This window comes from Chiloscyllium plagiosum, unplaced genomic scaffold (genome assembly GCF_037043375.1).
Source record: "Chiloscyllium plagiosum isolate Xiang-an unplaced genomic scaffold, Cpla_swu_hap1 HiC_scaffold_38, whole genome shotgun sequence".
NCBI lineage: Eukaryota > Metazoa > Chordata > Chondrichthyes > Orectolobiformes > Hemiscylliidae > Chiloscyllium > Chiloscyllium plagiosum.
The window spans coordinates 21,732,300-21,745,542 of NW_028270176.1; the positions used below are offsets into that span (position 1 = coordinate 21,732,300).

The 13,243-nt window shown below is 51.5% G+C and overlaps 6 non-coding genes across 6 annotated transcripts; all 6 read right to left on the bottom strand.

Moving 5' to 3' along the window:
• Positions 1-1,664: 1,664 nt before the first annotated feature.
• On the bottom strand, positions 1,665-1,737 carry trnat-cgu (transfer RNA threonine (anticodon CGU)). Its single transcript has one exon. It is a non-coding gene; the product is annotated as a tRNA-Thr (tRNA).
• Positions 1,738-2,984: 1,247 nt separating this feature from the next.
• trnat-cgu (transfer RNA threonine (anticodon CGU)) lies at positions 2,985-3,057 on the bottom strand. Its single transcript has one exon. It is a non-coding gene; the product is annotated as a tRNA-Thr (tRNA).
• A 1,246-nt stretch (positions 3,058-4,303) lies between these two features.
• On the bottom strand, positions 4,304-4,376 carry trnat-ugu (transfer RNA threonine (anticodon UGU)). Its single transcript has one exon. It is a non-coding gene; the product is annotated as a tRNA-Thr (tRNA).
• Positions 4,377-5,623: 1,247 nt separating this feature from the next.
• Positions 5,624-5,696, bottom strand: trnat-cgu (transfer RNA threonine (anticodon CGU)). Its single transcript has one exon. It is a non-coding gene; the product is annotated as a tRNA-Thr (tRNA).
• A 1,246-nt stretch (positions 5,697-6,942) lies between these two features.
• trnat-ugu (transfer RNA threonine (anticodon UGU)) lies at positions 6,943-7,015 on the bottom strand. The gene has a single exon. It is a non-coding gene; the product is annotated as a tRNA-Thr (tRNA).
• Positions 7,016-8,261: 1,246 nt separating this feature from the next.
• Positions 8,262-8,334, bottom strand: trnat-ugu (transfer RNA threonine (anticodon UGU)). Its single transcript has one exon. It is a non-coding gene; the product is annotated as a tRNA-Thr (tRNA).
• Positions 8,335-13,243: the final 4,909 nt, after the last annotated feature.

Sequence of the window (13,243 nt, forward strand, 5' to 3'; positions counted from 1 at the left end):
AGAAGTTTGTGGATTTCAACTGAACGCTGTAAGTGACAAAAACAGAAGTTGCAGGAAAAGCTCAACAGGTCTGAGACGAGAAATGAGAGTCGACAGGTGTCTGTCACTTCAGGGTAATGACCCTGGTGTTTCAGACATCAATTCCCAAGCTCTTGACAAAAACAGCAGCTATCAGTCCAACAGGGTTATTCAGGAGCGCGACTCGTTCATTTGGTGATTGCGGGTGAACGCCGTAGCTTCCAAATAAGCCGGTTAGACGACAAGCTGGCGTTGAGCTTGAACATAGCATCCTACAGTCTCATGCCAAGCGTTGAAACTGAGTGGGCGCTGGAGACATGGCTGAGAGGCCCCAGTGAGATTTGAACTCACGACCCCTGGTTTACAAGACCAGTGCTCTAACCGCTGTGCTATGGAGCCGGGTGGTCCGGCGCACTGCGCTGGATTGGTTAACACTGGCTGACTCAAGTACTTGGGACACAGGTTTCAATCGACTCTCGCCTCACCGTCTGTACAGTTTGAACATTCTGCCCGTGTGTGCGTGGGTTTGCTCCGGCTGCTCCGGTTACCGCTCTCAGTCCAAAGATGTGTAGCTTCAGCGGGATTGGCCATGCTTCATTGTCCCATTGTGTACGGTGATAGTGCGGGCCCGGTGGATTCGTCAGCATTAAATGTGGAATGATGCGGAATGGGTCTGGGTCGATTGCTCTCTGCAGGGTCGGTGTGGACGAGATTAGAATAAATTAGATTGGCTACAGTGTGGAAACAGGACCTTCAGCCCAACAAGTCCACATCGATCCTCTGAAGAGTAACCCACCCAGACCCGTTTCACTCTGAATAATGCACCTATGACTAGGGGCAATTTAGAACTTCCTGTAGAAGGGCTCATGCCCGAAACGTCGATTCTCCTGCTCCTTGGATGCTGCCGGACCTGCTGCGCTTTTCCAGCAATACATTTTCAGCTCAGCAATTTAGAATGGCCAATTCAGCCGGCCTGCACGTCTTTGGACTGTGAGAGCAAACCGGAGCAAACCCACGCAGACTCTGGGAGAATGTGCAAAGTCGACACAGACTCGATTCCCTAAAGCTGGAATCGAGCCTGGCTCCCTAGCGCTGTGAGGCAGCAGTGCGAACCACTGAGCGACTGGTTGGGCGGAATGGCCTGTTTCCAAACTGGAGGGATCCTATGCCTCTGAGATTTCTGACAATCACCGGGAGACCTAATTGGGAATTGTCATTCGCTCGCTTGGAGTGACTGAGGTCAGCGATCTCAAAGTTAAATCCGTGAACACACACAGCCCCGTTCTTTGCCTGCAGAAAAAAGAAGTTTGTGGATTTCAACTGAACGCTGTAAGTGACAAAAACAGAAGTTGCAGGAAAAGCTCAACAGGTCTGAGACGAGAAATGAGAGTCGACAGGTGTCTGTCACTTCAGGGTAATGACCCTGGTGTTTCAGACATCAGTTCCCAAGCTCTTGACAAAAACAGCAGCTATCAGTCCAACAGGGTTATTCAGGAGCGCGACTCGTTCATTTGGTGATTGCGGGTGAACGCCGTAGCTTCCAAATAAGCCGGTTAGACGACAAGCTGGCGTTGAGCTTGAACATAGCATCCTACAGTCTCATGCCAAGCGTTGTAAACTGAGTGGGCGCTGGAGACATGGCTGAGAGGCCCCAGTGAGATTTGAACTCACGACTTTTGGTTTACGAGACCAGCGCTCTAACCGCTGAGCTATGGAGCCGGGTGGCCCGGCGCACTGCACTGGATTGGTTAACACTGGCTGACTCAAATACTTGGGACACAGGTTTCAATCGACTCTCGCGTCACCGTCTGTCCAGTTTGAACATTCTGCCCGTGTGTGCGTGGGTTTGCTCCGGCTGCTCCGGTTACCGCTCTCAGTACAAAGATGTGTAGCTTCTGCGGGATTGGCCATGCTTCATTGTCCCATTGTGTACGGTGATAGTGCGGGCCCGGTGGATTCTCCAGCATTAAATGTGGAATGATGCGGAATGGGTCTGGGTCGATTGCTCTCTGCAGGGTCGGTGTGGACGAGATTAGAATAAATTAGATTGGCTACAGTGTGGAAACAGGACCTTCAGCCCAACAAGTCCACATCGATCCTCTGAAGAGTAACCCACCCAGACCCGTTTCACTCTGAATAATGCACCTATGACTAGGGGCAATTTAGAACTTCCTGTAGAAGGGCTCATGCCCGAAACGTCGATTCTCCTGCTCCTTGGATGCTGCCGGACCTGCTGCGCTTTTCCAGCAATACATTTTCAGCTCAGCAATTTAGAATGGCCAATTCAGCCGGCCTGCACGTCTTTGGACTGTGAGAGCAAACCGGAGCAAACCCACGCAGACTCTGGGAGAATGTGCAAAGTCGACACAGACTCGATTCCCTAAAGCTGGAATCGAGCCTGGCTCCCTAGCGCTGTGAGGCAGCAGTGCGAACCACTGAGCGACTGGTTGGGCGGAATGGCCTGTTTCCAAACTGGAGGGATCCTATGCCTCTGAGATTTCTGACAATCACCGGGAGACCTAATTGGGAATTGTCATTCGCTCGCTTGGAGTGACTGAGGTCAGCGATCTCAAAGTTAAATCCGTGAACACACACAGCCCCGTTCTTTGCCTGCAGAAAAAAGAAGTTTGTGGATTTCAACTGAACGCTGTAAGTGACAAAAACAGAAGTTGCAGGAAAAGCTCAACAGGTCTGAGACGAGAAATGAGAGTCGACAGGTGTCTGTCACTTCAGGGTAATGACCCTGGTGTTTCAGACATCAGTTCCCAAGCTCTTGACAAAAACAGCAGCTATCAGTCCAACAGGGTTATTCAGGAGCGCGACTCGTTCATTTGGTGATTGCGGGTGAACGCCGTAGCTTCCAAATAAGCCGGTTAGACGACAAGCTGGCGTTGAGCTTGAACATAGCATCCTACAGTCTCATGCCAAGCGTTGTCAACTGAGTGGGCGCTGGAGACATGGCTGAGAGGCCCCAGTGAGATTTGAACTCACGACTTTTGGTTTACGAGACCAGCGCTCTAACCGCTGAGCTATGGAGCCGGGTGGCCCGGCGCACTGCACTGGATTGGTTAACACTGGCTGACTCAAATACTTGGGACACAGGTTTCAATCGACTCTCGCGTCACCGTCTGTCCAGTTTGAACATTCTGCCCGTGTGTGCGTGGGTTTGCTCCGGCTGCTCCGGTTACCGCTCTCAGTACAAAGATGTGTAGCTTCTGCGGGATTGGCCATGCTTCATTGTCCCATTGTGTACGGTGATAGTGCGGGCCCGGTGGATTCTCCAGCATTAAATGTGGAATGATGCGGAATGGGTCTGGGTCGATTGCTCTCTGCAGGGTCGGTGTGGACGAGATTAGAATAAATTAGATTGGCTACAGTGTGGAAACAGGACCTTCAGCCCAACAAGTCCACATCGATCCTCTGAAGAGTAACCCACCCAGACCCGTTTCACTCTGAATAATGCACCTATGACTAGGGGCAATTTAGAACTTCCTGTAGAAGGGCTCATGCCCGAAACGTCGATTCTCCTGCTCCTTGGATGCTGCCTGACCTGCTGCGCTTTTCCAGCAATACATTTTCAGCTCAGCAATTTAGAATGGCCAATTCAGCCGGCCTGCACGTCTTTGGACTGTGAGAGCAAACCGGAGCAAACCCACGCAGACTCTGGGAGAATGTGCAAAGTCGACACAGACTCGATTCCCTAAAGCTGGAATCGAGCCTGGCTCCCTAGCGCTGTGAGGCAGCAGTGCGAACCACTGAGCGACTGGTTGGGCGGAATGGCCTGTTTCCAAACTGGAGGGATCCTATGCCTCTGAGATTTCTGACAATCACCGGGAGACCTAATTGGGAATTGTCATTCGCTCGCTTGGAGTGACTGAGGTCAGCGATCTCAAAGTTAAATCCGTGAACACACACAGCCCCGTTCTTTGCCTGCAGAAGAAAGAAGTTTGTGGATTTCAACTGAACGCTGTAAGTGACAAAAACAGAAGTTGCAGGAAAAGCTCAACAGGTCTGAGACGAGAAATGAGAGTCGACAGGTGTCTGTCACTTCAGGGTAATGACCCTGGTGTTTCAGACATCAATTCCCAAGCTCTTGACAAAAACAGCAGCTATCAGTCCAAGAGGGTTATTCAGGAGCGCGACTCGTTCATTTGGTGATTGCGGGTGAACGCCGTAGCTTCCAAATAAGCCGGTTAGACGACAAGCTGGCGTTGAGCTTGAACATAGCATCCTACAGTCTCATGCCAAGCGTTGAAACTGAGTGGGCGCTGGAGACATGGCTGAGAGGCCCCAGTGAGATTTGAACTCACGACCCCTGGTTTACAAGACCAGCGCTCTAACCGCTGAGCTATGGAGCCGGGTGGCCCGGCGCACTGCACTGGATTGGTTAACACTGGCTGACTCAAGTACTTGGGACACAGGTTTCAATCGACTCTCGCCTCACCGTCTGTACAGTTTGAACATTCTGCCCGTGTGTGCGTGGGTTTGCTCCGGCTGCTCCGGTTACCGCTCTCAGTCCAAAGATGTGTAGCTTCAGCGGGATTGGCCATGCTTCCTTGTCCCATTGTGTACGGTGATAGTGCGGGCCCGGTGGATTCGTCAGCATTAAATGTGGAATGATGCGGAATGGGTCTGGGTCGATTGCTCTCTGCAGGGTCGGTGTGGACGAGATTAGAATAAATTAGATTGGCTACAGTGTGGAAACAGGACCTTCAGCCCAACAAGTCCACATCGATCCTCTGAAGAGTCACCCACCCAGACCCGTTTCACTCTGAATAATGCACCTATGACTAGGGGCAATTTAGAACTTCCTGTAGAAGGGCTCATGCCCGAAACGTCGATTCTCCTGCTCATTGGATGCTGCCGGACCTGCTGCGCTTTTCCAGCAATACATTTTCAGCTCAGCAATTTAGAATGGCCAATTCACCCGGCCTGCACGTCTTTGGACTGTGAGAGCAAACCGGAGCAAACCCACGCAGACTCTGGGAGAATGTGCAAAGTCGACACAGACTCGATTCCCTAAAGCTGGAATCGAGCCTGGCTCCCTAGCGCTGTGAGGCAGCAGTGCGAACCACTGAGCGACTGGTTGGGCGGAATGGCCTGTTTCCAAACTGGAGGGATCCTATGCCTCTGAGATTTCTGACAATCACCGGGAGACCTAATTGGGAATTGTCATTCGCTCGCTTGGAGTGACTGAGGTCAGCGATCTCAAAGTTAAATCCGTGAACACACACAGCCCCGTTCTTTGCCTGCAGAAAAAAGAAGTTTGTGGATTTCAACTGAACGCTGTAAGTGACAAAAACAGAAGTTGCAGGAAAAGCTCAACAGGTCTGAGACGAGAAATGAGAGTCGACAGGTGTCTGTCACTTCAGGGTAATGACCCTGGTGTTTCAGACATCAATTCCCAAGCTCTTGACAAAAACAGCAGCTATCAGTCCAACAGGGTTATTCAGGAGCGCGACTCGTTCATTTGGTGATTGCGGGTGAACGCCGTAGCTTCCAAATAAGCCGGTTAGACGACAAGCTGGCGTTGAGCTTGAACATAGCATCCTACAGTCTCATGCCAAGCGTTGTCAACTGAGTGGGCGCTGGAGACATGGCTGAGAGGCCCCAGTGAGATTTGAACTCACGACTTCTGGTTTACGAGACCAGCGCTCTAACCGCTGAGCTATGGAGCCGGGTGGCCCGGCGCACTGCACTGGATTGGTTAACACTGGCTGACTCAAATACTTGGGACACAGGTTTCAATCGACTCTCGCGTCACCGTCTGTCCAGTTTGAACATTCTGCCCGTGTGTGCGTGGGTTTGCTCCGGCTGCTCCGGTTACCGCTCTCAGTACAAAGATGTGTAGCTTCTGCGGGATTGGCCATGCTTCATTGTCCCATTGTGTACGGTGATAGTGCGGGCCCGGTGGATTCTCCAGCATTAAATGTGGAATGATGCGGAATGGGTCTGGGTCGATTGCTCTCTGCAGGGTCGGTGTGGACGAGATTAGAATAAATTAGATTGGCTACAGTGTGGAAACAGGACCTTCAGCCCAACAAGTCCACATCGATCCTCTGAAGAGTAACCCACCCAGACCCGTTTCACTCTGAATAATGCACCTATGACTAGGGGCAATTTAGAACTTCCTGTAGAAGGGCTCATGCCCGAAACGTCGATTCTCCTGCTCCTTGGATGCTGCCTGACCTGCTGCGCTTTTCCAGCAATACATTTTCAGCTCAGCAATTTAGAATGGCCAATTCAGCCGGCCTGCACGTCTTTGGACTGTGAGAGCAAACCGGAGCAAACCCACGCAGACTCTGGGAGAATGTGCAAAGTCGACACAGACTCGATTCCCTAAAGCTGGAATCGAGCCTGGCTCCCTAGCGCTGTGAGGCAGCAGTGCGAACCACTGAGCGACTGGTTGGGCGGAATGGCCTGTTTCCAAACTGGAGGGATCCTATGCCTCTGAGATTTCTGACAATCACCGGGAGACCTAATTGGGAATTGTCATTCGCTCGCTTGGAGTGACTGAGGTCAGCGATCTCAAAGTTAAATCCGTGAACACACACAGCCCCGTTCTTTGCCTGCAGAAGAAAGAAGTTTGTGGATTTCAACTGAACGCTGTAAGTGACAAAAACAGAAGTTGCAGGAAAAGCTCAACAGGTCTGAGACGAGAAATGAGAGTCGACAGGTGTCTGTCACTTCAGGGTAATGACCCTGGTGTTTCAGACATCAATTCCCAAGCTCTTGACAAAAACAGCAGCTATCAGTCCAAGAGGGTTATTCAGGAGCGCGACTCGTTCATTTGGTGATTGCGGGTGAACGCCGTAGCTTCCAAATAAGCCGGTTAGACGACAAGCTGGCGTTGAGCTTGAACATAGCATCCTACAGTCTCATGCCAAGCGTTGAAACTGAGTGGGCGCTGGAGACATGGCTGAGAGGCCCCAGTGAGATTTGAACTCACGACCCCTGGTTTACAAGACCAGCGCTCTAACCGCTGAGCTATGGAGCCGGGTGGCCCGGCGCACTGCACTGGATTGGTTAACACTGGCTGACTCAAGTACTTGGGACACAGGTTTCAATCGACTCTCGCCTCACCGTCTGTACAGTTTGAACATTCTGCCCGTGTGTGCGTGGGTTTGCTCCGGCTGCTCCGGTTACCGCTCTCAGTCCAAAGATGTGTAGCTTCAGCGGGATTGGCCATGCTTCCTTGTCCCATTGTGTACGGTGATAGTGCGGGCCCGGTGGATTCGTCAGCATTAAATGTGGAATGATGCGGAATGGGTCTGGGTCGATTGCTCTCTGCAGGGTCGGTGTGGACGAGATTAGAATAAATTAGATTGGCTACAGTGTGGAAACAGGACCTTCAGCCCAACAAGTCCACATCGATCCTCTGAAGAGTCACCCACCCAGACCCGTTTCACTCTGAATAATGCACCTATGACTAGGGGCAATTTAGAACTTCCTGTAGAAGGGCTCATGCCCGAAACGTCGATTCTCCTGCTCATTGGATGCTGCCGGACCTGCTGCGCTTTTCCAGCAATACATTTTCAGCTCAGCAATTTAGAATGGCCAATTCAGCCGGCCTGCACGTCTTTGGACTGTGAGAGCAAACCGGAGCAAACCCACGCAGACTCTGGGAGAATGTGCAAAGTCGACACAGACTCGATTCCCTAAAGCTGGAATCGAGCCTGGCTCCCTAGCGCTGTGAGGCAGCAGTGCGAACCACTGAGCGACTGGTTGGGCGGAATGGCCTGTTTCCAAACTGGAGGGATCCTATGCCTCTGAGATTTCTGACAATCACCGGGAGACCTAATTGGGAATTGTCATTCGCTCGCTTGGAGTGACTGAGGTCAGCGATCTCAAAGTTAAATCCGTGAACACACACAGCCCCGTTCTTTGCCTGCAGAAAAAAGAAGTTTGTGGATTTCAACTGAACGCTGTAAGTGACAAAAACAGAAGTTGCAGGAAAAGCTCAACAGGTCTGAGACGAGAAATGAGAGTCGACAGGTGTCTGTCACTTCAGGGTAATGACCCTGGTGTTTCAGACATCAATTCCCAAGCTCTTGACAAAAACAGCAGCTATCAGTCCAACAGGGTTATTCAGGAGCGCGACTCGTTCATTTGGTGATTGCGGGTGAACGCCGTAGCTTCCAAATAAGCCGGTTAGACGACAAGCTGGCGTTGAGCTTGAACATAGCATCCTACAGTCTCATGCCAAGCGTTGAAACTGAGTGGGCGCTGGAGACATGGCTGAGAGGCCCCAGTGAGATTTGAACTCACGACCCCTGGTTTACAAGACCAGTGCTCTAACCGCTGAGCTATGGAGCCGGGTGGTCCGGCGCACTGCGCTGGATTGGTTAACACTGGCTGACTCAAATACTTGGGACACAGGTTTCAATCGACTCTCGCCTCACCGTCTGTCCAGTTTGAACATTCTGCCCGTGTGTGCGTGGGTTTGCTCCGGCTGCTCCGGTTACCGCTCTCAGTCCAAAGATGTGTAGCTTCTGCGGGATTGGCCATGCTTCATTGTCCCATTGTGTACGGTGATAGTGCGGGCCCGGTGGATTCGTCAGCATTAAATGTGGAATGATGCGGAATGGGTCTGGGTCGATTGCTCTCTGCAGGGTCGGTGTGGACGAGATTAGAATAAATTAGATTGGCTACAGTGTGGAAACAGGACCTTCAGCCCAACAAGTCCACATCGATCCTCTGAAGAGTAACCCACCCAGACCCGTTTCACTCTGAATAATGCACCTATGACTAGGGGCAATTTAGAACTTCCTGTAGAAGGGCTCATGCCCGAAACGTCGATTCTCCTGCTCCTTGGATGCTGCCTGACCTGCTGCGCTTTTCCAGCAATACATTTTCAGCTCAGCAATTTAGAATGGCCAATTCAGCCGGCCTGCACGTCTTTGGACTGTGAGAGCAAACCGGAGCAAACCCACGCAGACTCTGGGAGAATGTGCAAAGTCGACACAGACTCGATTCCCTAAAGCTGGAATCGAGCCTGGCTCCCTAGCGCTGTGAGGCAGCAGTGCGAACCACTGAGCGACTGGTTGGGCGGAATGGCCTGTTTCCAAACTGGAGGGATCCTATGCCTCTGAGATTTCTGACAATCACCGGGAGACCTAATTGGGAATTGTCATTCGCTCGCTTGGAGTGACTGAGGTCAGCGATCTCAAAGTTAAATCCGTGAACACACACAGCCCCGTTCTTTGCCTGCAGAAAAAAGAAGTTTGTGGATTTCAACTGAACGCTGTAAGTGACAAAAACAGAAGTTGCAGGAAAAGCTCAACAGGTCTGAGACGAGAAATGAGAGGCGACAAGTGTCTGTCACTTCAGGGTAATGACCCTGGTGTTTCAGACATCAATTCCCAAGCTCTTGACAAAAACAGCAGCTATCAGTCCAACAGGGTTATTCAGGAGCGCGACTCGTTCATTTGGTGATTGCGGGTGGACGCCGTAGCTTCCAAATAAGCCGGTTAGACGACAAGCTGGCGTTGAGCTTGAACATAGCATCCTACAGTCTCATGCCAAGCGTTGAAACTGAGTGGGCGCTGGAGACATGGCTGAGAGGCCCCAGTGAGATTTGAACTCACGACCCCTGGTGCTCTAACCGCTGAGCTATGGAGCCGGGTGGTCCGGCGCACTGCGCTGGATTGGTTAACACTGGCTGACTCAAATACATGGGACACAGGTTTCAATCGACTCTCGCCTCACCGTCTGTACAGTTTGAACATTCTGCCCGTGTGTGCGTGGGTTTGCTCCGGCTGCTCCGGTTACCGCTCTCAGTCCAAAGATGTGTAGCTTCTGCGGGATTGGCCATGCTTCATTGTCCCATTGTGTACGGTGATAGTGCGGGCCCGGTGGATTCGTCAGCATTAAATGTGGAATGATGCGGAATGGGTCTGGGTCGATTGCTCTCTGCAGGGTCGGTGTGGACGAGATTAGAATAAATTAGATTGGCTACAGTGTGGAAACAGGACCTTCAGCCCAACAAGTCCACATCGATCCTCTGAAGAGTAACCCACCCAGACCCGTTTCACTCTGAATAATGCACCTATGACTAGGGGCAATTTAGAACTTCCTGTAGAAGGGCTCATGCCCGAAACGTCGATTCTCCTGCTCCTTGGATGCTGCCTGACCTGCTGCGCTTTTCCAGCAATACATTTTCAGCTCAGCAATTTAGAATGGCCAATTCAGCCGGCCTGCACGTCTTTGGACTGTGAGAGCAAACCGGAGCAAACCCACGCAGACTCTGGGAGAATGTGCAAAGTCGACACAGACTCGATTCCCTAAAGCTGGAATCGAGCCTGGCTCCCTAGCGCTGTGAGGCAGCAGTGCGAACCACTGAGCGACTGGTTGGGCGGAATGGCCTGTTTCCAAACTGGAGGGATCCTATGCCTCTGAGATTTCTGACAATCACCGGGAGACCTAATTGGGAATTGTCATTCGCTCGCTTGGAGTGACTGAGGTCAGCGATCTCAAAGTTAAATCCGTGAACACACACAGCCCCGTTCTTTGCCTGCAGAAAAAAGAAGTTTGTGGATTTCAACTGAACGCTGTAAGTGACAAAAACAGAAGTTGCAGGAAAAGCTCAACAGGTCTGAGACGAGAAATGAGAGTCGACAGGTGTCTGTCACTTCAGGGTAATGACCCTGGTGTTTCAGACATCAATTCCCAAGCTCTTGACAAAAACAGCAGCTATCAGTCCAACAGGGTTATTCAGGAGCGCGACCCGTTCATTTGGTGATTGCGGGTGAACGCCGTAGCTTCCAAATAAGCCGGTTAGACGACAAGCTGGCGTTGAGCTTGAACATAGCATCCTACAGTCTCATGCCAAGCGTTGAAACTGAGTGGGCGCTGGAGACATGGCTGAGAGGCCCCAGTGAGATTTGAACTCACGACCCCTGGTGCTCCAACCGCTGAGCTATGGAGCCGGGTGTTCCGGCGCACTGCACTGGATTGGTTAACACTGGCTGACTCAAATACATGGGACACAGGTTTCAATCGACTCTCGCCTCACCGTCTGTACAGTTTGAACATTCTGCCCGTGTGTGCGTGGGTTTGCTCCGGCTGCTCCGGTTACCGCTCTCAGTCCAAAGATGTGTAGCTTCTGCGGGATTGGCCATGCTTCATTGTCCCATTGTGTACGGTGATAGTGCGGGCCCGGTGGATTCGTCAGCATTAAATGTGGATTGATGCGGAATGGGTCTGGGTCGATTGCTCTCTGCAGGGTCGGTGTGGACGAGATTAGAATAAATTAGATTGGCTACAGTGTGGAAACAGGACCTTCAGCCCAACAAGTCCACATCGATCCTCTGAAGAGTAACCCACCCAGACCCGTTTCACTCTGAATAATGCACCTATGACTAGGGGCAATTTAGAACTTCCTGTAGAAGGGCTCATGCCCGAAACGTCGATTCTCCTGCTCCTTGGATGCTGCCTGACCTGCTGCGCTTTTCCAGCAATACATTTTCAGCTCAGCAATTTAGAATGGCCAATTCAGCCGGCCTGCACGTCTTTGGACTGTGAGAGCAAACCGGAGCAAACCCACGCAGACTCTGGGAGAATGTGCAAAGTCGACACAGACTCGATTCCCTAAAGCTGGAATCGAGCCTGGCTCCCTAGCGCTGTGAGGCAGCAGTGCGAACCACTGAGCGACTGGTTGGGCGGAATGGCCTGTTTCCAAACTGGAGGGATCCTATGCCTCTGAGATTTCTGACAATCACCGGGAGACCTAATTGGGAATTGTCATTCGCTCGCTTGGAGTGACTGAGGTCAGCGATCTCAAAGTTAAATCCGTGAACACACACAGCCCCGTTCTTTGCCTGCAGAAAAAAGAAGTTTGTGGATTTCAACTGAACGCTGTAAGTGACAAAAACAGAAGTTGCAGGAAAAGCTCAACAGGTCTGAGACGAGAAATGAGAGTCGACAGGTGTCTGTCACTTCAGGGTAATGACCCTGGTGTTTCAGACATCAATTCCCAAGCTCTTGACAAAAACAGCAGCTATCAGTCCAACAGGGTTATTCAGGAGCGCGACCCGTTCATTTGGTGATTGCGGGTGAACGCCGTAGCTTCCAAATAAGCCGGTTAGACGACAAGCTGGCGTTGAGCTTGAACATAGCATCCTACAGTCTCATGCCAAGCGTTGAAACTGAGTGGGCGCTGGAGACATGGCTGAGAGGCCCCAGTGAGATTTGAACTCACGACCCCTGGTGCTCCAACCGCTGAGCTATGGAGCCGGGTGGTCCGGCGCACTGCGCTGGATTGGTTAACACTGGCTGACTCAAATACATGGGACACAGGTTTCAATCGACTCTCGCCTCACCGTCTGTACAGTTTGAACATTCTGCCCGTGTGTGCGTGGGTTTGCTCCGGCTGCTCCGGTTACCGCTCTCAGTCCAAAGATGTGTAGCTTCTGCGGGATTGGCCATGCTTCATTGTCCCATTGTGTACGGTGATAGTGCGGGCCCGGTGGATTCGTCAGCATTAAATGTGGAATGATGCGGAATGGGTCTGGGTCGATTGCTCTCTGCAGGGTCGGTGTGGACGAGATTAGAATAAATTAGATTGGCTACAGTGTGGAAACAGGACCTTCAGCCCAACAAGTCCACATCGATCCTCTGAAGAGTAACCCACCCAGACCCGTTTCACTCTGAATAATGCACCTATGACTAGGGGCAATTTAGAACTTCCTGTAGAAGGGCTCATGCCCGAAACGTCGATTCTCCTGCTCCTTGGATGCTGCCTGACCTGCTGCGCTTTTCCAGCAATACATTTTCAGCTCAGCAATTTAGAATGGCCAATTCAGCCGGCCTGCACGTCTTTGGACTGTGAGAGCAAACCGGAGCAAACCCACGCAGACTCTGGGAGAATGTGCAAAGTCGACACAGACTCGATTCCCTAAAGCTGGAATCGAGCCTGGCTCCCTAGCGCTGTGAGGCAGCAGTGCGAACCACTGAGCGACTGGTTGGGCGGAATGGCCTGTTTCCAAACTGGAGGGATCCTATGCCTCTGAGATTTCTGACAATCACCGGGAGACCTAATTGGGAATTGTCATTCGCTCGCTTGGAGTGACTGAGGTCAGCGATCTCAAAGTTAAATCCGTGAACACACACAGCCCCGTTCTTTGCCTGCAGAAAAAAGAAGTTTGTGGATTTCAACTGAACGCTGTAAGTGACAAAAACAGAAGTTGCAGGAAAAGCTCAACAGGTCTGAGACGAGAAATGAGAG